The 26181-nt window shown below is 35.5% G+C and overlaps 1 protein-coding gene across 2 annotated transcripts in view; it reads left to right on the top strand.

The window, feature by feature from the left end:
- The first annotated feature begins 8284 nt into the window (after positions 1-8284).
- The window catches only part of Ankef1 (ankyrin repeat and EF-hand domain containing 1), a 61127-nt gene continuing 43230 nt past the window's right edge, over positions 8285-26181 (top strand). For both annotated transcript variants that reach the window (XR_013090796.2, XM_076851520.2), the window contains exon 1: positions 8285-8792. The gene's annotated coding sequence lies outside the window, so the exon portion shown is untranslated. The remainder of the gene's footprint in view (positions 8793-26181) is intronic.

The raw sequence follows: 26181 nt of genomic DNA, 5'->3' as shown, positions 1-26181 counted from the left end.
GAGAGACAAATAAGAGATGAAGACAGAAAAGAGTGATGAGCGTCACAGGATAACAAGGAGTTACTCAAGGACTTGCCAGGGATTTGCCTTACTTTAAAAGAAAAAGCCAATATCAAAGGGTGCACTGTGGAAGTGTGTTTTTGCAGCCCCCATCCAGATGCCTATTACTGAGCTAGTCTGCCCATTCTCCAGTTTCTGACTTTTTAGATGCTAATGATTTCCAGCTGCTGCTTCTTCCAGAGATTTACTCAAGGTTAGAAGATATGTCTTGCCAGGTAGGCCAGTCAGCTTTCCTCTGCTGGGACAAGACACCTGAGGAAAAAAAAAAAATTAAAGGAGGTGAGATTTATTTGGGCTCATGGTTTCAGAGGTTCCAGTCCAAGGTCAGCTGGCTCTGCTACTATGGCCTATGGTGAGGCAGAACATATAGCAGAGATGGAATGGCAGAACAGAGCTGCTGCCCTTATGGCAGCCATAGACAGAAAAAGGAGAGTGGGGACAATGTATATTGTTCAAAGTCATGTCCCTGTGACCTACTTCCTCCAAATGGGCTCCACCCCCTAATAGCCCAGTAAGTCAGGAACTCATCAAGAGATTAAGCCACTGACCACTTGATGAGATTAGAGCCCTGGTGGTCACATCACTTCTCAAAATCTCCACCTCTGAACATTGCTGCTTTGGGGACTAAGCCTCCAACACATGATCCTGGGACATTCCAGGGCTAAACCACAGCACCAGGTAAGTTATGTCTTTGTATGTTCCAGAACTCCTGTAGGATGATACTGAGGCTAGTCCTCCTCACCCAAGAGTGCCCTTCTGCTGTCCTGCTTCTCCCCCTTGGGTTTTCCCTGAAAAGCGCTCTCCCTGGGCCTCACACACATTACTCCTTGTCCTTGGCTCTGCCTCAAGCCTGACCTTCATGTGCTATGATTTCATACTTCTTATACTCATTCTGTCTGCTCTTGTTTTTCAAAAGCTTCTCAATCTTTTATTCTGAACCATTATTTTTATGTAGCCAAAGATCAGGAAGGATCTGTGGGTAGGGCTGTTAGCACTCGCTTGATTTCCTTAGAAGTTGATCTTTGTCTGGTGGTTGTCACACCTGACTTCAAAACAATCAACTTCACAAGGATAAATAAATCTGAATTTCCATGTTTTCTTCAAGCGGGATCTTTAGATGAATAACATATTCATAAAATTCTTCTAATATTCTGTTCTATGCAAGTACCAAGTACAACCTTTTTTCAAAGAGGCAAATATCAGTTTGTAATTCTATGTGAATTATATCCATTTCTGAAAACATAAATATTACTGAAGTTAAGGAAATAAAAGCAAATTGGGTTAATCAGTTATTAAGCAGTGAAATTTTTTTCCCTAAAATAACTCATTTATTCAGATATATTGTAACAGGAATGATACTTATGTAATTTGTTATTTTGAATAGAGAGCTAAGACGTGGTCTTGTTTTTAATAATGGAGAGCTATTATTAAACTGCTGTATAACAAAGATGCTCAATAGAGAACAAGGGTAGGATCATAAAGGTGAAACGGTTAAGCTGCATTTTCCAAATTATCAGATAAGAAGTTACCAAATCATCATGACAGCAAACCAACAGAAGGAGTAGGTCAATAGATGGTGCTGTTGCTATGTGTAACACCCTGGAAAAGACAGGAAGAAGGCAGCTGGGAGAAAGTATTTTCCAGAAGAAATACAGAACAAAAATATGTCCCTAACTTCTGCATCCCCCAAAAGATGGCAGTGTCATATCTTTGTCCCCCTTGTCTGAGCTCTATCACTTACCATTGTCTCATCGAATTGAATTGAAGGGTTCAAGTTTTGTGTTCCAGGCCAAAGTTATGGACCTCTCATTTTCATATGCAGGTTGCACGGTTTCAATACATCTCTGATATTTCTCATCTTCTTTGTAAAGACATTTTACACACATGCAAAAGAGATAAAAATGTTCCCTGGGCCAGAGGTTTATTAAAATAGAGGATAGTGAGGGCTGGGATGTAGCTCAGTGGTATAGTGTCACTGGGTTCCATTCCTAATACCAATAATAATAATGATAATAATAATAATAATGAAACAGAGAACAGCAGAAGCCTCCTCCAAATGCATCTACATTCTAAAACTTTTGATAAAATTATTCCATAATAGACTTTGGGGGAAAATTCAATTTAAATAATTCTTTAACTTCTAAAGTAAAAGACAGAATTTGCAATGAAGTTTTGTAAAGTTGGGAGTCATTTTCACAAGGGGTATTAGCTATGCTAAAGGAAAAAGGAGCAATATGGATAGCTGATAAATCACAAAGTTTCTTTAAAACATTGCTTTATGCATGGAGGAGAAATTTTCTTCTTTGTTCTCTGGGATGGAATTTATTATCACAATTGGCAAAATCAGTCTTCATGGTTCAGAAAGTAGTCCAAGTGCAGAAAGGAAGTCACTTTGGGATTAAAAATTTAATGCAAATTATCAGCCAAATTATGAATATTTTGCAATACTGACATGCATTTTAAGACTGATATGTGGAGACAAATTGTTTTTGACTCCAGTGGTCTCACGAGAAGATACTGGTCTAACCAAATGAATCCATTAAGTGTGTCAGTTACTACTGCTTTTCAAAGAATAATAATTAAGAAAAATAAGTAATAAGTATCATAGAGTAAAAATAAGTAATAAGTATCATACAGTAAAAATAAGTAACAAGTATCATATAGTAAAGTGAGAAATAAAAGGCTAAACAAAAAGGTGCTTCAAACAGTTTATAAAGTTCTTTCTGCACACCTGATGGTCTTTTCAGATAGGCAAGATGTCTGAAAATGATAGCTTACATTAATTAAGTACTTAAGGCATTTTTTCCTGGACTTTATATCAATTGGTTTATTTCATCAATGGCCATATGAGGCAGGGATATCACTATCCTCCTTTGCCATCAAAGCATTTATACTGAGAAAAGTTAAATAGCTCCCCAAAGACAGGCAATTAGTAAACCAGTTAGAATTTAAACCCAAAGAGTCTGAGAGACTCGTTACATCATTATTTTTACAGATAAATATGGCTATTAAAGTTTACATAATGAGCAATTGAAGATGTAGCTGAATTTGGAATCAAGGTCTGTCTTATAACCTTATGCTTCGTGGTCTCAGGGTCTTTCTCACATTCCATTTCATTTTGAGTTGGGTAATTCCTGACTTCCCAAAAACTTCCCATTAATATAAACATGATCAAAATATGCCCATCTAGCTGGTCTATGATAGATACCTCTCTGCACTTGACCAAAGAGCTGTTAGGAGCTTCATATATACTCATCACTGTATGCTCTGCTATAAATTGAGACAGTATGCTCTTTCAAGTTCTGCTTAGTAGTTGGTATAACCCATCACATCCCAAGTTTTCAATTCTGCAAATATTTTGATGAAATTGACAGTTGCATTACAAATAGGTTGGAAATTATAATCTAGAGCTTATTATATTATTGATTATTATTGAGTGAATTTATCATTCATCATTCACCTATTACTTTTCTCAAAAAATAAATCTCTAAAGTTAGAAATATTTAACGTAAATGGTAGAATTGTTGCTAAATTTAAGTTTTTAAAGGTGTTCCATGAAAGGGATGATGGGACATAATTGTCTAATGTTGTCATTAAGAAAGAAGAAGGAACAAAGAGGTCTCCAGATCCATCTCCATTCTGGCAAGAAAAAGGGAGATTACTAAATGCCTTCAAGCATAGTCATCCAGTATTCTTGAATGCAGCCTGCTCAGTCTCTAATATTTTGCCAAGGACATATAAAGACAATCGGCCAAGAGTTTAGATGTCTCCAGTTTGAAATATAAAATACCGCTCTTATTGGCCAAAGTCTTCTGATTTTCTTGGCTTCCAGTTCTTCCAGGTCTAAGAAAAATACTGATTTTATCAGTCAGTTAAGTTATACTATTATAACAATAGACATCCCTAGCCCCCCCCCCCAATCTTAGTAGGATACAAAAGAGTTTTCTTTCTTGCATGAGAGTTTTTTTTTTTTTTTGCATTCTAACCATAGATTGGCTTTAGTTCTTTCCTTTCAGGTTGAAATGATCATCTTCCACCTGAGACCTGCCAGCCCAGTAGCTGTGGGAAAAGAATGATGATGAAAACAAACAATAATTCTTAGAGCTTTTACTTAGAACTGGCAGCTGACACTTCTGTTCCTATTTCACTGGCCAGAGCAAGCATGATCTGAATGGGGCAGGAAGGTTTAGTCCTTTTATAAGAATAGAGAGTCACATCATACTGGGAACAATAATATAATCATCAGACTCAATTGTATTTTATTAGTCTAGGGAGACTCCTATTCGAACAATTTTGTAGACTAGTAATGCAGATAAGCTCTAGGAACCTCATCTAAGACTATGAGAGAAATATTAAAGGTGTCTAAGCTCTTTTCAACCTTTCTCAGAAGGGGGCTGTTGGAAAAAGTCATTTCAGGCTATGGTAGTTGACTTGAGAAGGCAGAAGACAGAACTCATGGTGCTGCTGATCCCCAAGTGGAATCATTCCTGCCTCACAAGCCACACAGCATAGTCCATGTTACATAGTTTTTTTTTATTTTGGAACATTAGCAAAAATCCAGGCCTCATTTATAACTCTCTGCATTGAAATTCTCTTTACCTGGATTTTTAAAAGATTGATGAATTCCCAATAGCTGGAAAGCCATTGGGTTGAAAGTCCAGATACACACAAATCAAATCATAACATCACTTAATTCAGAATATTTCTGCCCAATCATTTTGAGGTAGAAGTGGAGAGATTTATAGTGAGTCTTATGAAATTTGATGATGTGAAAAGTAAGAGATATTTAAAAGTATGATTTAGCTGCAAGATTCAACCACAGTAGTTTTAAATTATGGAAGCTTTGATTGCTACTGGTTTAAAATGCATTTTAAATAGTTGTAACTATATTTTGGGGACCGCTTAGGAAGAAGAGTTGAGTGTGATTTTTGGCAGTCAAAAATGAAATCTGACTTGCATGCAGAAAAACTTATCCATCAAAAAGAAAAAATGTATGGTAGCAAACCTCCTATACAGCATACTTCTCTATCATGTCTAGTTCTAGATCTAAGAATTTTTATATAAATCTCTTTGAGGATAAGAGCCCAAGGTTCTTGTAGTAGATGAAAGAATTTTGCTGATCCTTTCACTCTCAAGTCACAAATCAATCTGTTTGAAAGTATCCTAGTTTTTACATGGAAGGACATGAAAAGCCACAGGTTCACTGAGTGCTAAGCTCACAAAATAAGTGGGTTTTGCCATAATTTTCACTGAGCTCAAATCCTTCTGCAGCATTCCCTTTGTTTGGCCTTCTTGATGTTCCCTAATGCCTCAAACTCCTTTTTTCCTTTTACAGTCAAAATTTATTGTTTGAAGAAGAATATTTTTAATTAAAACTTAACCACAGGTTAGCATAGGCCAGGGTGTACAAATATCAATAGAAAATGGTTTTAATTAAAGGAATGATGAGCTAATAATAAAAATAAAAGACAACTAAAGTGAAAACAAAATATGCTCCTCTCTTTTATAAGATCACACAGTGGAACAAATTTAAACACAATGATTCAGAAGGACAATAGCTCATATTGGTGTTATATTTCTGCCCAACCCTCTGAAAAATTTATGGGCATGTTTTGGTGGAATGAGTTCTTAATAGAACAGAGAAGCTTTCTCCCCAGTATGACTTCTAAAAATTTCCTCTCCATTATGAAAGACAGACCAAACTCAATATTTCTCCAATTAATAAAAGATTAATTTAATTTTACATAATTAATGTGCCTGAGAAATGTTGAACGTACATTTGATTTCTATTAAATGCTTTATGTGGAGTTTGCTCTTATAATATTTTACTTAATTACAATAAGAAAATCTTAATTCTTTTCCGTCTTTGTTATTTCACTAGCAGCTTTTTAAAATCAGGGAGTTGAACTTGTAAGATAATATTTAAGGGTGTTCAAGTCTGAAGTCCTTTGTTGGTGCTTTTAATTCAGGACAAGCTTCTTTAATACAGTGAGCAATTTGCAGACCAGTCTGTCTTTGTTCAATTGGAGTGTTATGTATTACTTAAGCATAAAGCCAGACAGCTGCATTAACCATCACAATGCCATTGTCTACCAGCTATTCTGTATTTATTATGTAGTCTAATGTGCCAAAAACTACCCAGTGATTCCTAAAATTGGGTTTTAAGCATAAAAATGCAATATTGGTCAATACAATAGATTTATAATCTTAACCTCCCTTCCCCATAATAGATACACATGTAATTACCTACCATTCCCTTTCTTGCTTTTCCTATGGGTGTGTCATTTTTTACATTTTTTATCTAAATTACTGTCCTCTCTTTATTCTCTTAATTTTTACCTCTAGTCCACCCACATAATTTGTTCTTTAAAAATATATCATAACTTTATTTGTTGTACCTTATATTCTATTTGTATTTCATTAAATATTTATTAAAAGAATAATAAACACACTTGGTAATAAAAATTCAGACTACACAAAAGGGCAAAAAATGAAAATGTAAAGTCTTTACTCTGAACACACCTATCCTGTTCTCCGGGGAGAACTATTTTGACCTTTATTTTTTTGTTTTGTTTCGGGTTCTAGTTTTTAACCTAAAAATTCTAGACCAGTGCTGTTCCATAGAAGCTTCATGTAAACCACGTTCAATTGTCAAGTAGTCATGCTTTAAGAAATAAAAAGAAAGGTGAAAATGATTTTAAATCTATGTTTTATTTAACCCCATATATCCCAAACATCTCCATATGACATGTCATCAAACATACGAATATTTTAAATTCTATGTTTTATCTAAATTGTTTTACATTTATCACACCCGTCAATTCAGTATTCACTAGTCACAGTGGCTAATGGGGACCATTTTGAACCTTGAAGGTCAATCTAGTTTGTTATTTGGTGATGTTGAACAGAATCTGCTGGTTTCCTGCCATGAAAGCAAAGAACTTAACACTGTCTATTATCCATTCTATCTTACAAATCTTGTTAAATTTTTTATTTTTAGTCTCTCCCAGTCTTTTTTATTTTTTAATCTATACCCAGTATACTATAGATTAAATATATATATTTAATATATATATAATGTATATTTATATACATACACACTATAAGTTATAGTATATATACACTAAAATTGGTATCTCTTGAATTATAGCTATGTGAATTGTGGAAATTAAGTTCTTCATCTCACTCCACCTTCCCCTCTATGTCACCAAATCACTGTCATCTGTGCCATTGCTTTCAAATTGTTAAGTTAAAAACTTTAATCTTGATCTATCACTCTAAATGAATGCCTTGTGTTGCATTAGATTTCTAGAATTGTAAAACTAGTAGACAGCGTGTAGAATATTAGTTTAGAAATATGCATTGTAAAATCAAGCAGTGTGGTTCAACTCTGAAGAAGAATAATCTCATACTCTTCATCTTTGCTCTTTGAAGAAGAAAGCTTTTGAATATTAGAGACAAAAAAATTCTCATTTCCCATATTACATCAATTTTTCAGAATCATGCTTCAGCTTTATTTGTTTCATTTGAGGACCATGGCTCATTATTCAACTTTGTGTTTTTCCTGGAGTCTCTTATTACCTTTCATTTATCTTGTTAACTAAGAAATATCCTGTCCATTTTATTTTTAGATCACCATGATTTTTAATCATACCATTTAATAGAGGGAAGTGACTGTCTCCTTCAGACTATCTCCTGTGGCTCTCTAACTTGCTTTTCTAATTTGAATTTATTGCCTCTTATAGCTGCTGCTGAGCTGTGATTCTGTGATTCAATTTCAGTGTTCTGTGGGTCAAATTCATAATTTCCTACATGCCAAATATTCCTCTTTCAATAAGGAAGACGTTTTATTGGATTACATTCTGTAGTAATTTAAAGGAAAGAAATACATGCAAGAGAAATAAATTTTCTGAATATTTACATCTTTAAAAAAATTTCCCCTTCACACTGGACTGGTTCATGTTAATTTTCCAAGAAACCTCAGATTTCCATGGTACATTACAAATGCACATAGTGTGCTTCTACCCCTTGGAAATGATGATTCAAGTGAATTGGTTCACAGTTTGGGATAAAATGAATCCTTGGACTTTTCCCTATTACCAGATCAGCGGTGAAGCAATGGCCATATTTCACCTTTAGCCAATTTTGTACTAGTTGGGAAATCAAAAGTTTCACTATACAATCCCCCGTGGTAAATACTTGGAGGAATTGCAACACACTTTAGTGTACTTAGAAATGTTCTTTTTCCTGCCCATGTTTTTCAAAAATATATTTGCATGGTGGGCGCCTTTGGAAATTTTAAAATACATTCCATGAGTGAAGAGAAATGTAGACATGTTCTCAGAGCTGATCATTTTCCTTACAGATCTCATGCTCGCTCTGGCCATAGTTGTCACCCTCTATGTTCTTTACTTAATCGCAGCCACAGGTATTTTTGTCTCTGTCATTTTCTATCTTTTGAAAGGGGAGATGGAAAAAAAGTATGACTTCGACAAGGGCAGAATGTGGGTGCTGGATTCTGGCAATGCCGCTGAGAAGCCACTTCCAAGCAACATAGAGAAAGTCGGCCCCAGGATGCTTCCTGCCTATTTTCCAGCCAAGAGAGAGAAGGGACCTTCCTGCCCCAAGAGAAGCAGTCTCTCTTCTAAAGAGCAAAGAACTCTGTGGCAGAAGAGCCCAGCAAAAATTTGGCCAGAACACAGTCCACAGCCAACCAAGAGGTATTTTTTAAGGTGAGTTTGTAAAATGTTCAGTTTAATTCTCCTTTTTTTATGAGTGAGATAGTAAAAGTAGCATGAATTCTTGAGGTGAGAGGAGAACAAACATATTCTTTTTTATCTCTGCCTTCCATTTTTCAAAACTGGAGTGGAAAGCCTCTATAAGTACTACAAACACAGTTTCTGGGTTCAATTGAGGATCTCATCTATCTTACAAACCAAGGGAGTCTTGCCTGTGCTATTTTCTTTCCCAAGTATTGATCAAAAGGCAAAAATTGAAACTTTAGTTTCAATCTTCTCTAGCAGTTTGTTTAAAAGGTTTGGAAGAGGAGAAAGTTAGAAAAGATGGATGTATTGGTCATTTGTGGTGTTTTCCCACGAGACTCCAAATGGCTACAGTGATCCATAGTCATCCTCAAGTCCTGGGAAGACAATAGCTGAGCATGTAGAAGGGATGTAGAAGGCATGGTTTGGTGTTTGCAAACACTGGATTTTATAGAGAACATTTCAGTGTGGTCTTAATGACATCTCAAACACTAAAACCAGGCTTGTTTGGAATTACCTGCCTCTTTGTTCTGTTTGACAACTTTAGTTCAGTGGAATCAAATGCATTCATTTTTTCTTTTCTTTTTTTTTTTTCTTGTCAAATGAATGGCTACTCTAGGTTCCTTGGATCTGGATTTTATGGTATAAGTCCACGTATTTTATGGCATATACATAGGTTTTGGTTGCAAAAGACTGGAGTTTACTGATTCAGTTTTATCAGTTGTGATTATGACTTCTTAAATTCAAGCCCTGGTCTTCCCATTACCTCATGGCGTCTTCTAGACTCTTGACAACTTAAAGGCATTTCTTCCTCATAAGTTGAAAAATCACTTTCATCTGTATGTAAAGCAGCACTTCAAAATGAACGCCTTACAAAAAATAGTAAAATCATACTCACTAATTTTTTAAAAAAATCATTTAGTTCTACAGATAATAAATGCTTAACTACTGAAAAACAATGAGTTAGGTTTAGTATGATGTGATCAATGTTTTACTCATGGTGTTTGTTAAACAATAGCTTCTCCACAGGGAGGAAAAAGGTTAGATTTTGTTGTTGAACAGGTAGAGAGTGTAGTAGGGGATTTAAAAATCCTTTCTATTACATAGTTTCCAAATTTACATGCACACATCAAAGGGAGGGACCTGTCTGGGGGTGCTATAAACTACCACCCCAACTGCGGACCACTTTCATGGCTTTATAATTATGGAAGCACTGTTTATGGAATATTTTTTTTCAATTCTAATAAAACTTGACTACCCTGCAAATACCATGAAACAAGTACACAGAGTACTTTCTGTCTTTTAATATTGCCACTAATTTACTTCACAACATATCTAGAGAAGAGGGATGGTCAGTCAATTTTGATTCAGAGGAGGCAGAAGAATAAGTCCTGAATGTGAGGCATTGCCCCCGAGGCCAGGTATCCTAAGGAGTAACTAAGGGGCAGGCTAAGGAAGAGGAACATGTGAAAGGGGACAAGGGACATGATGTGTGAGCACTGGACATGATAAAACCAAAGGGCACCGAGGCAAACATTCAACCTGGCCTTGCATAAGATTAGGATACCTAAAAAATTGCCCACAGTCAGCTGTGCTAACCATTAGGGGTAATGGGCCATGGATGTCCCCACTGAAGATATCTCTCTCTCTCTCTCTCTCTCTCTCTCTCTCTCTCTCTCTCTCTCTCTCTCGCTCTCGTGTGTGTGTGTGTGTGTGTGTGTGTGTGTGTGTCTTTTTTTTTTGCCATTTGTCCCAGAATTCTCTTCTTTCCAGTGTGTCCCTAATATAGAACATTAGAGCCAATGGTAATAATCTGATTTTTTTAAAAAAGGAAACGAAAATGCTTTACATTTTGAACATCTTTTGAGGCTGGCCCTCAACCTCCACTACACTCTTGTTTTATATCCATCTTCCATATACACCCTTTCCCTGGAAGGCATCTAAGTTTATACCACCTTCCGGACACCTCTGCTCCCATTGAGGTCCTTTTTCCATTCAAATCTATGGCTGTTCCTCAGCCTCTATGAGAGTTCCCGAAACGTAGGTCTAGTTCTGCTAAATTCTAAATTCAGTTGGGTGAGAATCCATTTCTAGGACTTCTTATTTACCACTGATTTAACCAGGGATACTTTTGATGCTATTTACATACTATTGCAGTACAATGATCAATTCAAAAGACCTTGGGAGTCATTCAGTACATGTCTCATCCAATTAAGAAATAGCTCTCCCTGAAAGATAGCTGTCCAAGCTCTGCTGAAGTATTCTGCAGGAATTTCTTACCCCACAAGGCAGCCTGTCATTAAAAAGTTCTTTATTATATCCAATAAAAATGTGAATCCCCATAGCTCCTGTCTCTTTGTCCTATTTTTGCTGTTAAGCAATCCAGAAAACAGTTGAGTGAGTACAACGACTTCACTGGAATCACAAATTCTAAGGAAAAAAAGACAAGCTTCTCCTCTTATGAATGTTCCATTTCCTATTCAAAGCATTGTACAATGTTGTCTTTTTCAGTATCAATAAGACCCATTAAAATCATAATGGTAAGATAAATCTGGAGTTTATTGTGTACTTTGGTAGAGGATTTCTTAATTTGTCTCTTCTGACTTCTTGTACGTATTTGTTAATCAGGAATTTTGAAATTCATTCCTTCAAAGCTTCCTCAAGACTGGGAACATTGCCAATTTGCACTGAAGAACAACATTTTATTAGTGCATTCATAACTATTAAAAAGTAATTCTAACGCACTGACCTAATTTCACAGCACATCAAAAATTTAATTCAACCCCAAATGACTCTCACAGATGTCCAATAATTTGCCAGTGGATGTTGTTATTTGGAAGGTCAGATGAATCTGAACATTTTGGAAAATTGCCGATTTTGTCAATACAATTTTTTATTGTGTGTATGTGTGTGTGTGTGTGTGTGTGTGTGTGTGTGTGTGAATACAGAAACAGCAATACTTGGAGTAACAAGATATGCTAATTTGTGTTTAATGAAGCCCCTTTTATTAAAGGTAACTGAGAGTGGAGAAAATTGGGTAAAACCCAGTCATCCCTTTTCTGGTGGCAGTGAGATCATCTCTAAAGAAGAATCCGCTGGAGAAGGGGTGTTCCTATGGCCAGGATCCCAGAGGCTTTGTTACTTGGTTTGGCTAGAAGCCAAAGATTTTTTGGTTTTGTGGATGGTTGAGGTGAAAGCAAGCTCTCAGAAGACAAGGAGAGAGCTCAAGTTCAAGAACGCTTAACTACAGTCCCCTTTTTTGTTTGTTTCTGCCTCTGGTGACATTGCTAACGATATGTAAGCTTTTCAACTTAGAAGTTCCATTAGGATCTTAACTATGCCATTTACTGGCAATGTATCCGTGTTAACTCAGTAACTCTCTAGGTCTTTGTTTCCCCATCTGAAAGTAAGGGCATAAGGCTGTAAGGCTCCTTAAAGTCTACAATACTGTAAACTTTAACAAATGAAATGAATTTAAAAATATGAAGCCTGCTTAGCCAAGATGGCAATTTACACAGGATCTCTAAGTATCTCCTAAGATACTTTGCTAATACCTGGAGGATGCAGCCAAGGAATTGGCTGACAGTTTTCAGGAGCATTTTACAAGACTGAGGAAGAAACTTACAGATTAAATTTTTGTGGGGACCCAATATTTATTTCCATGTACTTCTTTTGCCTTTGCTCACAATTACTGTGTGACATCCACACCAACATTCTTCAGGGATGCATTACCCAATAGTTCATACAATCTGCCAAACTTCTAAACATATCTATCTATTTTGTACTCAGTATTGATCCCTTATATTACTTTTCCTTTAGGATCTCAATTCATTCATCCAGAAAGTGAACATACAGTACAAATAACATTAATAGCCACTCCTGGGTTAATATCTTATTATTTGAAGGTTATGTTGAGAAGCTGCTCTATGCAACTTACTAAAGAAAAAAAGTGAAACAATACTTAGACTTTGACTTCAAAGGAGCTCCCATTATATTTCAATTTGAAAGGACCCAGGAGCTGCAAAGAAATTAGGGACCTCAGGCAAAGTAATTGAGTAGTTAAGCAAATAAAGTACAATACTTTTTCAAAAATTAGAGTTTCAATAAAACTCCAGAATTTGCCAGTTTTAATTTTATTCATTCTTAATATCCTGTGTTTTGAATGAGAAAATTAATCCAGGCTGTCCAATTGATTTGCATTGCAAATCATCTTTTGTGCCTTAGAAGACAGATTTTACTAAAGGCAAATGGATGGTTTGGCAGTGATTTCTTGGATATGACACCAAAAGCATAGGCAAAAAAGAAAAAAAAGTAAAAAGTAAAAATAGCTAAATTGGACTACCTCAAAATGAAGAACTTCTGTGCATCCAAAGATATAATCAATAGAGAGAGGAGAGAGAAGGCAACTCACTCACAGAATGGAAGAAAATATCTACAAATCATGTATTTGACAAGGGGCTCATATCCAAAATATATAAAAAAACTCCCACAACACAACAACAAAAATGAAAAACCAGACTAAAGAACAATAGAAGTCTTGAATAGGCAGTTTTCTCCAAAAATGAGCAAATGACCAAAATGCACATGAAAAGACTCTCCATATCATTAATCATTAGGGAATACAAATCAAAACCACATTGAATTATATCACCTTATAACAATTAGAATGGCTACAAAATTAAAAACAAACAAACAAAAGTAAAACAATGAGTGTTGGTAAGGATGTAGAAAAATTGGAACACTTGTATACTGTTAGAGGGCATATAGAATGATGTAACCACTGTGGAAAACAGTATGATTCCTCAAAAAATTACCATATGATCTAGCAATTTTCCTTCTTGGTATATACCCCAAAGAATTTAAAGCAGGGTTTTGAAGAGATATTTGTTCACTCCTGTTCATGGCAGTATTAGTCACAATAGCCAACGAGTGGAAGTAATTCAAGTGTCCATAGACAGGTTAATAGACAAAATATTATGTATGTATTCCATGAATATTGTTCAGCCTTGAAAATAAATTTCACTCATGCAATAACATGGATGAATTTTGAGGATATTATAGAGGCCTTTTTCTATAAAATATGCTAGTTATGAAAAGTCATAAACAGTCATGAAAAGATATATACTTCCAAGTAATTCCTTTTATATGAAGTAGCCATAGTTGTCAAATTTATAGAGACAGAAAGTAGAATGGTGGTGTCTAGGGGTTGTCCAGGGGTTGAGGAGATAGGGTACAGAGATTTTTTTGTTTGTTTGTTTGTTCTATATGTACATGGATTTAGTTTTACATAGTGAAAATAAAAAGACATAGATGGTGGTGATGGTATCACAACAATGGGAATATACTCAGTGCCACTAAATTTGTGCATTTAAAAATAGTTAGATGGAAATCAAAATCCAAATGTTCTCTCTCATATACTAACACAATCAGGGTGGGGTGGAGGAGAAGGGAAGAATAGAAGTTAACTGGATTACACAAAGGGAATGAAGGGAAGGGAAGGGAGATGGGAATAGGAAAGACAGTAGAATTAATTTTCCTATGTTCATATACGAATACACCACCAGTGTAACTCTACATCATGTACAATGGCAAGAATGGGAAGTTATATTCCATGTATGTCTAATATGTCAAAATGCACTCTAATGTCGTATATATCTAAAAAGAACAATTTTTTTTTAAAAAAATACTCTTACAGGAAAGAGGCGAAATAAATTTTGAGTAGGTAACCCAGAGATGCTGCCTAACTTTTTATCTTTCAATATACATTCATCTCATCTTCTTGGGGATGGCTGTTACCCCTGTAATTCAGAGCATCACTAGAACTTAAACATTGTAAAGGACACCAACTACAAGAAGGCCATCTTATTGAGAAGAAGAAGAAGAAGAAAGTCAGATGGTTCATTTTTATTAAGTATATTTGAATATAACTGAAAATAATAATAATAAAGTTAATGAATTATAATCCTGGTAAAAGTTTCTAAATCAATATACAGAATAATTTACAAATTATGCTTTTTATTAGTTTTGTTTTGCCTGAATATAACACCAGAATACAGAGGATGATATTCTTTGTGGGACATTCGTTATAAGAAAACTTTCCAGATTGACATTTTGAAAATCACATAAAACATATATACTCACTTTCAACCTTAATTGCACAGCTAAATCACCCAGAGAGCTTTTAAAAACAATCATCCTTTGGTTTGGGGTGAGTCTCTAACCTAAGGATTTTGCAAACATCCCCAGGTGGTTGTTATGTGAAGGCAGAATTAAAAATCACTATGCCAGGCTTTCCACCATTGAATTATCTTTATTAGACTATGATAGTTCAACTTGTTCTTGACACTAATAATCATGTAGGGTCCCCACTGATAAATCAGCTTTTCATAACAAAGTATTCAATATCAGTAAGCTTCACTATGGAAATCCTACAAATAAGTGCTATAGGTTTTTAGGTAGATTGATAACAGAATTTAATAGCACATTTATTAGATTTGCTTTTAGTCTTGAACAACATGAGTCAATAATTCACTTGATGTTCCAACGCATTTAATTCTTAAGAAAGTCATTCAAATACTCTTAAGAAAATACAGCAATAAACTAAAGTCTTCACCAAAGACATCTATTGAGAGAGACCAAAATGAGGACAACAGAAAAATGTTGTAGAATGTTTGCTACCATATGGCTGTTCTGGGAGGCTCCCCAGCTAGGTGACACCATATTCCAGAGGTTTGGTTTCATTATTTCCTTTGAACATGAAGTCATCATGCTCTAGATTTTGGATTTAGGCTGAACATGGTGACTCTTGGACCTAAGCTGAAGATTGGACCCATGACTTGTCCATAGGGCACAATCTTCTCATGGTGTTGTACGAATGAATGGAGGACAAGAAGGACAGAAGGACACTTGTGTTGACTTTCAAAGGGTAGGCTTGGAGTTGGCGCATTATCACTTTGCATATCAATTTAAATAAGAATTTAATTTATGTTTCATATACGATTTATATGCAATATCTGAATTTTGTGCATTAAACAAAGCTTCCTGGTATAGAACTTTCTACTTTTGGTGTTGTGTTGGTGCTCAAAAACTTTTGGATTTTGGAGTATTACTGATTTCAGATTTTCAGCTTAGGGATGTTGGACCCACCGTAACATGTGGAATGCTCATTGCCAAAGTGTTTCAGGTTTTCAACTCTTCATGGTCTTTGCAAAGTGACCCACTAGCCAAAGAGAGTCATATGGCTGAGCCCAATATCAGTGACATAAAGAAGAGCACTCCTGGGCTTGGGATGTGACTCAGCAGTAGAGCACTCGCCTTGCACGTGTGAGACCCTGGGTTCGATCCTCAGCACCACATAAAAATCAATAAGTGAAATAAAGGTATTGTGTCCAACTACAACTAAAAAAATAAATATTTTTTTTTAAAAAAGAGCACTCCTTCCATAGAGGTTATAAGGAGTACAGTATTCACTAAGTATACTATAAGGCATAATGATATAATAAAAATTTTATAATCAATAAAAATTCAATATTACTAATTAGTTTTTCTTTTATGCAAAATAAAATGCAGGCTCAACATCGCTAGAATGAATTTTAATATGGGATTTAAAATCTTCACACTTTATTTTTTGAAATTTCCCACAACCCCAATTAAAGGGATCAGGTCTGTTTGCTAGAAAAGAGTGTTTGGAAGATGAGTCTGCCCTTTCTGTGGCTGTTTTTCAAGGCTGAAAATTGTTCTGTCATGTGTCCTTTGAATTCATCCTTGTAAGTGAAAGTGGCTAAGTGCTCTCAGGAGAGTATACACATGGGGCCAAATGTCATGCGGTCTTCATTAAAGAACAGGTACTTGAGGCAGGTAATATACTGGATCCACCACAGACTGGGTTTGAATTTGGGCAAGTTGTGTAAACTCATAACTTGCCTGAACTAATAGGTTGTTGGGGTGATTAAATTAATTCAAATATTAATCAGATGGAACTTAAACACCTATATTCAGCAAAATAAGCCAAACTTAGGTCAAGGGTCATATATTTTTCTCTCAAATGTAGATGCTAGGGAGGGAAACGAAGAAGAATGGTGGGGAAGATCTCCTGAAAATCAAAGGGAGATCAATAGAGTGGAGGGAAGGATCAGGGGCAGGAAAGAGGAAATACTGGGGAATGATTTTGGCCAAATTATATTGTTATGTTGTGTGCATGTATGAATATGTAACAACAAATCCCACCATTGTGTACAGCTATAATGCACCAATAACAATATGGTAAAGTTCCCCTCCATTGTATTTATTACTTACTGTGTCTTTAGTTAGTACTCAGGCACTAGTAAAAATAGAACAAAAACTTTCATTTAGGGATAAGTGGCTAATTGTATTTCTATTTTAATTAGTTATCCTTAGAGACCACCATCACACTAAACTTGATTAATTATTTAAATTCGGTTTCAATAACTTGGAATATCATGATTGTTTCAAATTTTTTGATTGTATAACAGTACCAAAGAGCTATCAATCACAAAGAAGATAACTTATTAAAGCAAGGAATTTTTTCCTCGTTTTTATTATATATAGTGATTATCTTGACAAACATCTTAAAGCTTATTAATATTCAATCAAATAGAACTGTTAAAGTAAGAATTATTCAAATTCTCCATTTTTATTTTATGTTGTGAAGATGATTAATGTACATACATATTAAGGAAATTGTTTTTTGTTCCTAAGTTTTGACTCTAGCAATTTTACCTAACAGCATATTTATGAAATACTATAATTTCATGTAATTGTCAGTCTTGACAAGTTCAAAAGGGACAAATCACAAATTTTGAATGAGAGCCATGGTTTTTAAATAAATTTAGAAAAAGTACATTGAGAATGACTTTTTTATTCTTTATTTTTTATTCTTTACAACTAGATTTATTTAACTGGAGAGTGCTTACTATATGCTTGAGAAAAATAACATAAGCATAGCTTTTGTAGAATCCTGGGTCTGTGTTTATACATTCACAAATCTCAGATAGATGAATTATTCATTCATAGAAAATGAACAATTCCTGAAAATGGACATGTTGATAATGGAACAATGAGTAAGTGTATAAATTTTCTCTTTCTTAAATTACACTAGTGTTTTACAAACACCAATATAAAAAACAAATGTGTAAATATGACTCTTCTCCAAAATTATTTTAAGTGTGAAAAACATAGACTCTTGGAAAGTTCAGGAATTGCTATGTAAACATTGTCAATAGTCCCAGAGTGCAGAAGACACCAAAATTTCAAGATGGCAATGTTGGCATCAGGTCATAGAATGACACATTCCAAGAGCCCCCAAATGAATTGCTACACAATAAACTTCATTCCAGGTTTTTTTTTTAACTGATGAAATAGACCTCCTCTTCATGAAAACTTCCTGAGCCCCTCAGAAAACCCAAGGTGCACAGGCAGGAGATGTGAATGCACAAAGATTAGAATTCCAAGTACAAGTTGAGTACCCCTGATCTAAAATGGCTGGGACCACACATATTTTGGAGTTCGGATTTTTTTTTTTTTTCAGATTTTGGAATATTTGCGTATACATGATGAGATCTCTGGGAGATAGGACTCAAATTTAAATAAGAATTTCATTTATGTTTCGTATACAATTTATATGCAATATCTGAATTTTGTGCATTAAACAAAGCATCCTGGTATAGAACTTTCTACTTTTGGTATTGTGTTGGTGCTCAAAAACTTTTGGATTTTGGAGTATTACTGATTTCAGATTTTCAGCTTAGGGATGTTGGACCCACCGTAACATGTGGAATACTCATTGCCAAAGTGTTTCAGGTTTTCAACTCTCCATGGTCTTTGCAAAGTGACCCTATACTCAGAGGTATTTCCCCAACTCTTGAATCTGGGCTGGATTTCAGACTTGAGGCCGATAGAATGTCAGACATGAGGGCAAACTAATATCCAGAGACCTTGTGGTTCCTCTTTTTTTTGGAGTCCTGCCAGCACCTTAGGAACAAGCCCCCAGCCAGACTGCCAGAGGATGAGAGCACATGGAGAGCAGCTAAGGCCACCCTAAACCAGCTGTCTCCTGAACAGGTAAGAGAACCCCCTGAGGTTGGCAGAGCTACCACCTGACCCATACATAACCACAGACACATAAGGGAGTCCACCTGAGACCCGAGGAAACACCCAGATGGTCCATAAAACCATAAGCAGTAATGCTTACTTGCCATTCTTATTCTCCCTACTTTGGGATTGTGCCAATTCATGCTGGGAATGCAATTTTTGGAAGATTTCAGTGTTTTTTGAATTTAATATTTCTCATGGAAATTGCTATTTTCATGCAAGATTTGCTCAAATTTACACTGGTTATGTAGTTTTCAAAGAGAATCCCTTAAAGTCAACACATTTTCACAGAAACACTTGTGGAATATGTTTGAATTGAGCAAGCAAATTGATTTCTTGGTCATGATCTGGTCCTATTCCTTAGCGTAATTAACGAGTAAGTAAATCAATAATAAAAAGCAAAGTCTGAAAAAGTAAGAGTAAAAATTGGACAGTATAACGGCAATTAAATATTTTGCCCGAATAGTATTGACAGCACCAGAAACTGAAGACCAAATCCAAGACACTTGAGTAAAATATTAGTTTGCTGATTTAAAAATTGGTTCAATTGAACTCACATTATAGACAGCATAAATGATATCAAGAAGACAGAAATGAGTTCAAAGATAACTTTTTCTAAAAAATATTAATATATTAATTAAATGACTAAAAAATCACAGGTTGGGTAAAACAGCAACAATTGTATGTTCAATAAAATACAAATAATATAAAAGAATTTTGAAAGATTAATTTGAAATCATAAACAAATCCAGACCATAAAAATGTTAATAAAAAAATGTGAAGATATGATACTAGTGTCAGAGAAATTTAAATGCAAAGAAAAGAATAAAAAGAGAAAAAACACATGAAAATGAAAAATTAACCTACAACCAAAATTTACTTAAGTAATAATAAAGCAATAAATAATACAGAAAAAACAGCAGCAAGAAAAATTCATAAACTGTAAGAAAAGCTAGGAAAAAATCAAAGATATTTAAGAATTTGATGTTCTGAACCAAATAAAGCTAAAGTAATAAAAATACATTAACTGCTATATTCTTTTTTAATTTAACTAGGTATATATGATAGCAGAATGCATTTTGATTTATTGTACGCAACTGTAGCACAACTTTACATTTCTATGATTATACATGATGCAGCATCACACCATATGTGCAGTCATACATGTACCTAGGGTAATGACATCCATCTCATTCCACCATCTTTCCTGCCCCCATGCATCCTCTCTCCCCTCCCTCCCCTTTGCCCAGTCAAAAGTTCCTCCATTTTCCCATGCCTCCCTCTCCCCATTATGGATTAGCATCCACTTATCAGAGAGAACATTTGGCCTTTGTTGTTTTTTTTTTGTTTTTTTTTTTTTTTTTTTGGATAGGCTTACTTTGCTTAGCATGATATTCTCCAGCTGTATCCATTTATGTGCAAATGCCATAATTTTATTCTCTTTTAATGCTAAGTAATAGTCCATTGTGTATATATATCACAGTTTCTTTATCCATTCATCTATTGAAGGGCATCTACGTTGCTTCCACATTTTAATATATTTACAAAAATACTTTTTAAAAAATCTTCTGGTTTCTGTGGGAAATCAGAATGTTTATTTTTTTATGCTTTGTTTGGATAGGGTTCAAGTGTTTTCCCAAGAGTTCAGGCACTGGGAGCTTGGTTATAGAAACTTTAAAAAAAGGTGGGGACCTGGTGCAGGGTAGTTAGGTCATCATAGACACCACCTTTGAAAGGGATTAATTCTGGTGTCAAAGGGTGTTTTAGTCAGCTTTCTCGACGTTGTGACTAAATGATCCAACCAGCAAAACTGTAGAGGAGGAAGAGTTTATTTGAGGGCTCATGGTTTCAGAGGTCTCAATCCATAGACAGCCATCTCCATTTCTCAGGGCTCCAGGTGAGACAGGAACAATATGGTGGAAGAATGTGGCAGAGGGAAGTAGTTTATGTGGTGATCAGGAAGCAGAGAGGGAGTCAGTCCACTGGCCAGGTACAGATATATACCCAAATCCATGTCCCAATTCCCACCCCCATTTCAGTTACCACTCAGTTAATCCATACCAGGGGATTAAATCACTGATTTGGTTAAGACTCTTACAACCCAATCATTTCTCCTCTGAATATCCTTGCGCTGTCTCACACGGTGGCTTTTGGGGCACACCTCATATCCAAACCATTAGTTCCTGTGAGAGTAGGTTGTTATAAATTGAGGTCACTTTACGCACTTAGTCCCTTCTCCATGTAGTTGATTTCATTTTCGGTTCTCTGCCACATTGAGACCTAGTCAAAAGGGCACTCTCCAGAGGCCAAACAGATGAGGTTGCCCAATCTTGAAATAAACCTCTTTTATTAGTTTTCAGTTTCGAGTATTTTGTTGGAGCAATAGAAAATGGATTAACATTCTTTTTATTAATGGAAAAAGAATAAAAGGGACAGCCATGGGTAGAATACATAGGGTGGAGACCAAGAAGTCCGTCTAGGTGTAAAGGTGGATGGAGACTGGAGGAAAAGAACCCAGAAATCTGGCCTGGGCAAGGTTAATCTGGAAACAAAGTCAATAGATTCAGTCTGGAAGAAGTAGCTAGCTAGGGGTCAGGAGTAAGGTCAAAGTAAAATAAGAATAAAGGAGCATAGGTCTCTCAGAGCAATGCACCTGTACAAAAACTGGAACACCTTTAAACATCTAAGCTGTACTCTACATGCACAATGTTTCAGCCACAGCCTGATTCATATCCAATCTTCAGCTCCCATTCATTCTTCTCTGCCTTTGCCTTTTACTGTTTCTCATGAGAAGGACATTTATTTATTCATTTCCTCTCTTCTTTACTTAGTAAACCCTAGGTTTAACCCAAGAGCTATAAGTTCAAACTAAAATTCCTTCTTTTTAGTGAACATCTACTTAATTATCCCAGACCAAATGAATCCCATCCCCCATGGTGAGTTCATACTGTTTGTTCATAGTCCTGGCCAGGAAAATTGGGGTGGGGAGACTTCCTTGTTTCTGTAGGTTATCAAGGAAAGCAGCATTCCTTATCATGGCAGACAAACAGACCAGTAAGAGGGTGTCGTAATTCATTCTCTTCCAATATTATAAGCTTCTGCTTCTCTTGTTACTGATTTGGAACCCAAATTTGATCAGCTACATTCATGTTCTGGGTAACAGGGGCATGTGTACAATCAAAATGAAAATAGTGTATTGTGATTGTACATCCCGGTCTCTTCCCATTAAGTCCCCAGCTCCTAAAAGATCAGGTCCACATTCCTTGTTTTAGGAATCTGCAGCACCTAGCATGTTATAGGTTTTAAAAAAAAATTCTAAAAGAAATATATTATAAATTATGTAATGTTTTTAGATGGAACTGGAATTTATTCACATTACAAACTTTGATCCATATATTTCATTTTGAATTATGATAATGGTGATCACAGCACCTACTTTTGTTAGTTCTAACCCAAATTTTCATTGCTTGTAATATTTTTAATGCATCAAGGTGACATCTTTTATAGGGAATTATGCTTTGAGTATTAATTAGATCTTCTCATTAGGATGGATGGAAGAGAGTCACAGTTTCATATTCCACAGTTCACTCTCCCCCTTTTATCCAGCACATGGATATATATGACCAAATTTGGGTTCCAAATAAGTAATGAGAGAAGCAGTAGCATGTAACTTTGGAAAAGAATAAATTACACCACTCAGTTCGTGATCTGTTAGTCTGCCATGATAACTACTGCTGCTTTCCTTGGTAACCAACAAAAATAAGGCATTTCCCCTCAAGTGTGCTATATACTTAATAGGTATATTAATAAGGTATAATAAGGTATATCACTTGCTCCAACATGGACTTTATTCCTCTTGTATACATAATCAAATGACTTTTTCATGCCAAAATGACATCATGTATTTGTTCATCTTTTCAATCAAGGCATTTTTTAAAGTACATGTCAATTTAATAGTCACAATACTGGAGACACATAAAGAACATAGGCAAGCATTTTTAAAGGTGTTTTATTTTATTCATCAGTTCCTCTCCACACTGCCTTGACCTCTCCCTGTTCCTAAGAAGGCTTGCAGTGTTATCTGTAAAAGAAAAATCTGCAGGTTCTCTCTAGGGTATTGATTGCTCTTAGCTTTTTCAACAGGTAAGAATGTTATATTTCAGTGCATTTTGGTTTTATTTATTACTTGGGGAAAGTAAGATAAAATTTGCCTCATAATCCTAACAAAGGTGGAGACCAATTCTGGGTATCATCTCCTAAGCATGGTCCAGGAGATGTTCAAGGCGAGTTCAATGCCCCATAAGTTATCATCTCCTAACTCATGGGGCATTGAACTCCCAGCTCCACTGGGGTGTGACCCCACTGGGTGTGACAGTATCTCAGTGGTGGAGGACTCAGCAAGACCCTCTAGCAGGGCCTGTTGGGGAGGGTGGGAGTCAGACTCAGGTCTCACAGTTGTAAGAGGCCTCATGTGGATTCCTAATATGATCCCCACAGAAGTTTGCATGTATGTTACCACAGGAAGCTGAAGGGTTGAAAGATAATATTGCTTGAATTCTTGAAAGTTAACCCATATACTGGGAGACTTGAACAGTAAAAATGGCCTAGATCTCTTTCAATCTTTGAAATTGTACTTTTCAATAAAAATTAAGGCTCTAGCTAAGTTATTTGAATCATGATCATGATCATGGCTTAGCATTATTGTCTCTCCGTTATTCACAGTTCCTGATTCAAGTACCTTGTTTATTAAAAGTTTCTTAAAAATCAAAGATCCCAGAGGGGAAGAAAAAGCCAATTCTTAGAACTCACAAAGATATCCTTTGAAAGAATGCCATAAAAAGCTTCTAATTGTATTTTTTTTCTTATAATGTATACCTCTTGTATTAAAGAAAATAGTATTATGTCACTTCCTTCAATAGAATTGTTCATCCTCCTTCCAAATGGCATTGATTTGAAATAAGAACAAAGATTAGAGCCAGGCACAGTAGCACACATGCCTGTAATCTCAGTGACTCAGGAGACTGAGGCAGGAGGATTGCAAATTTGAGGTCAGCCTCAGCAATTTAGTGAGATCCAAAGCAACTGAGCAAAACCTTGTCTCAAAATAAGTAAATAAATAAAAATAACACAGCTCAGAATTCCATGTATTTACCTGACTGATCCCAATTTGGTAAGTAGCCTATACACACCCCTCCCTTACAAATTCACACCTCATATCATTTTACAAACCTAATTAAAAGGCAAAATTTCTGCTCATTTTATCCTACAAAGGAGATTCAAACTCTGGATGAGTTATAAGAATAATATAAAGTTATGAAATATGCTTTAAGAGAATTTCACCAGTTTTCAGAATGACTTTTAAAATTTGAAACTAGGGAAAAATAGAAAAATAAAAACTGACCATAGCCTCATACTTAAAAATCATTCTACAGAAAGTAGTCGTCAAAATCCTGTTCTCTAACCCCTGCTCTTGAGGTCACCATGACTAAGAACTTATTTTCTTCTCAAGCTTTGCTTACGCTTGTTTTAGACTATGTGTGTGCTTAACAAATGGTTTGGGCATAGGGTTCATGGTAGTTGCCTGATACCTGGCCCTGGGGAGATTAGGGTAAGTGGACAGTAGCTTGTATTTGTCTCATAATTTTTCACAGTTTCTGATTCAAGTATTTTGTTTACTAAAACTTCCTTAAAATCAAAGAAACCAAAAGGGAAAAAGCCAATACTTAGAATTTAGTTCTTTGAAAGAGTTGCCATAAAAACTTCCCTGGTCTAAGGGAGATTAGGGTAGATGGACAAAGGAGAATGAGAGGCCCACAGAGGAGTTGAGGAGTGAGGCTCTAGACTGGCTGGTTTGCATTTGAAATGTGTGCCAAAGGAGCATTGTGTACTTATAATCTACAGAAATTAGCTAATCCCACAGAGATTCAGGGGTAATCTTGCCAAACTCAGTAAATCTCCAGATACTGAAGTATCTGAATGCACTAAATTAGAGACCCATGGCTAATATACAACCAAACCACCTTTTTTTTTTTTTTAATTTAAAGAAGCCCACAGGATTGCTTATGTGTTTCAAGCTAACAAACATCCTATTTGTGTGGCATAAATAATATGTGAACAGACTGTTAGGAGTAATAGAACATCTGTAGCTCTTAGAAAATACAATATAGTTAATTAGGGATGACATGAATTATGTAATCTTTATTTTTATGTCTAATTCTTTCTACGTCTTTCAAACTGTCATCTACTCATGAATAGCAATGAAATTCTCATAAACAAGCAAAAAAATCCAGGAGGAATGAAAAGTCATAATACCCCCAAAATGCACCACAATCTCAGGAAAAACAGACCTCATAACTCTAAAGGTTAACTTGGAGGGGATAGACATTGTATTCAATGCTACCATACTAAAACCTGTTGAAATGCCTCTGGAGGTTGAAATAACTAGAGCCATTAAAATGCTTTCAAGAATTAAATTTAAAAATACTTCTTCAAAATGCTTTAGCCAACCAAACATGAGCATTTATACTATTGTAGCAAAAACTGACTATTGCCTTTGCTGGTCTCAGTCTGGTGCAACTTCACTAGTCAACTGAAGAACATTGTGAAGTCTTCACTAGTCAACTGAAGAACATTGTGAAGTCCACATTTCCCTCTCTACCAAAACACCTTGTTAACTCTTTACAGTCATCTTTATCACATTCTTTGTCTACTTGTAAAGCTCTTCCCATTTCATCATTAGATTGCTTTGATTTCAGCAACCACATTTTAACCACCCTGTATTCTCAATAGTGCTTGCCCATGTGTTGTGAATATGAAGAAGCATTTTTCAGAATCAATAAAGCTCCATTTGAGGTCTGGGGGTTTAGTTTGGTGGTTGTGTGCTTGCCTGGCATGTATGAGGTCCTGGGTTTGATACCCAGCACTGCATAAAAATAAATTTTAAAAAATCTCCACAAAATTTGCATCCACAGGTATAACTATTTTACACAAAAGTAGGAACTAATGAAGGTCCATAAAAGGAGAAGTGGGAAAGATCAGTTCTCAAAATTTCACATGAATATGCAGATGTAAAATTTATAAACAATTGTTTGTATCTTTCCAAATAGTTAATTATAAAAATTGTAAATACTTAATACCTTAAATGCAGTAAGCAGTAAAATCTTTGTGGTTGTTGTTGTTGTTTGTTTGTTTTGGTGCTGTAGATTGAACCCAGGACCTGAGCATGCTAAGCACATTTTCTATCAGTGAG

Source organism: Callospermophilus lateralis, chromosome 3, assembly GCF_048772815.1.
Source record: "Callospermophilus lateralis isolate mCalLat2 chromosome 3, mCalLat2.hap1, whole genome shotgun sequence".
NCBI lineage: Eukaryota > Metazoa > Chordata > Mammalia > Rodentia > Sciuridae > Callospermophilus > Callospermophilus lateralis.
Note: the sequence above shows the minus strand (reverse complement) of the source record. Positions and strands in the feature narration are given on the sequence as shown.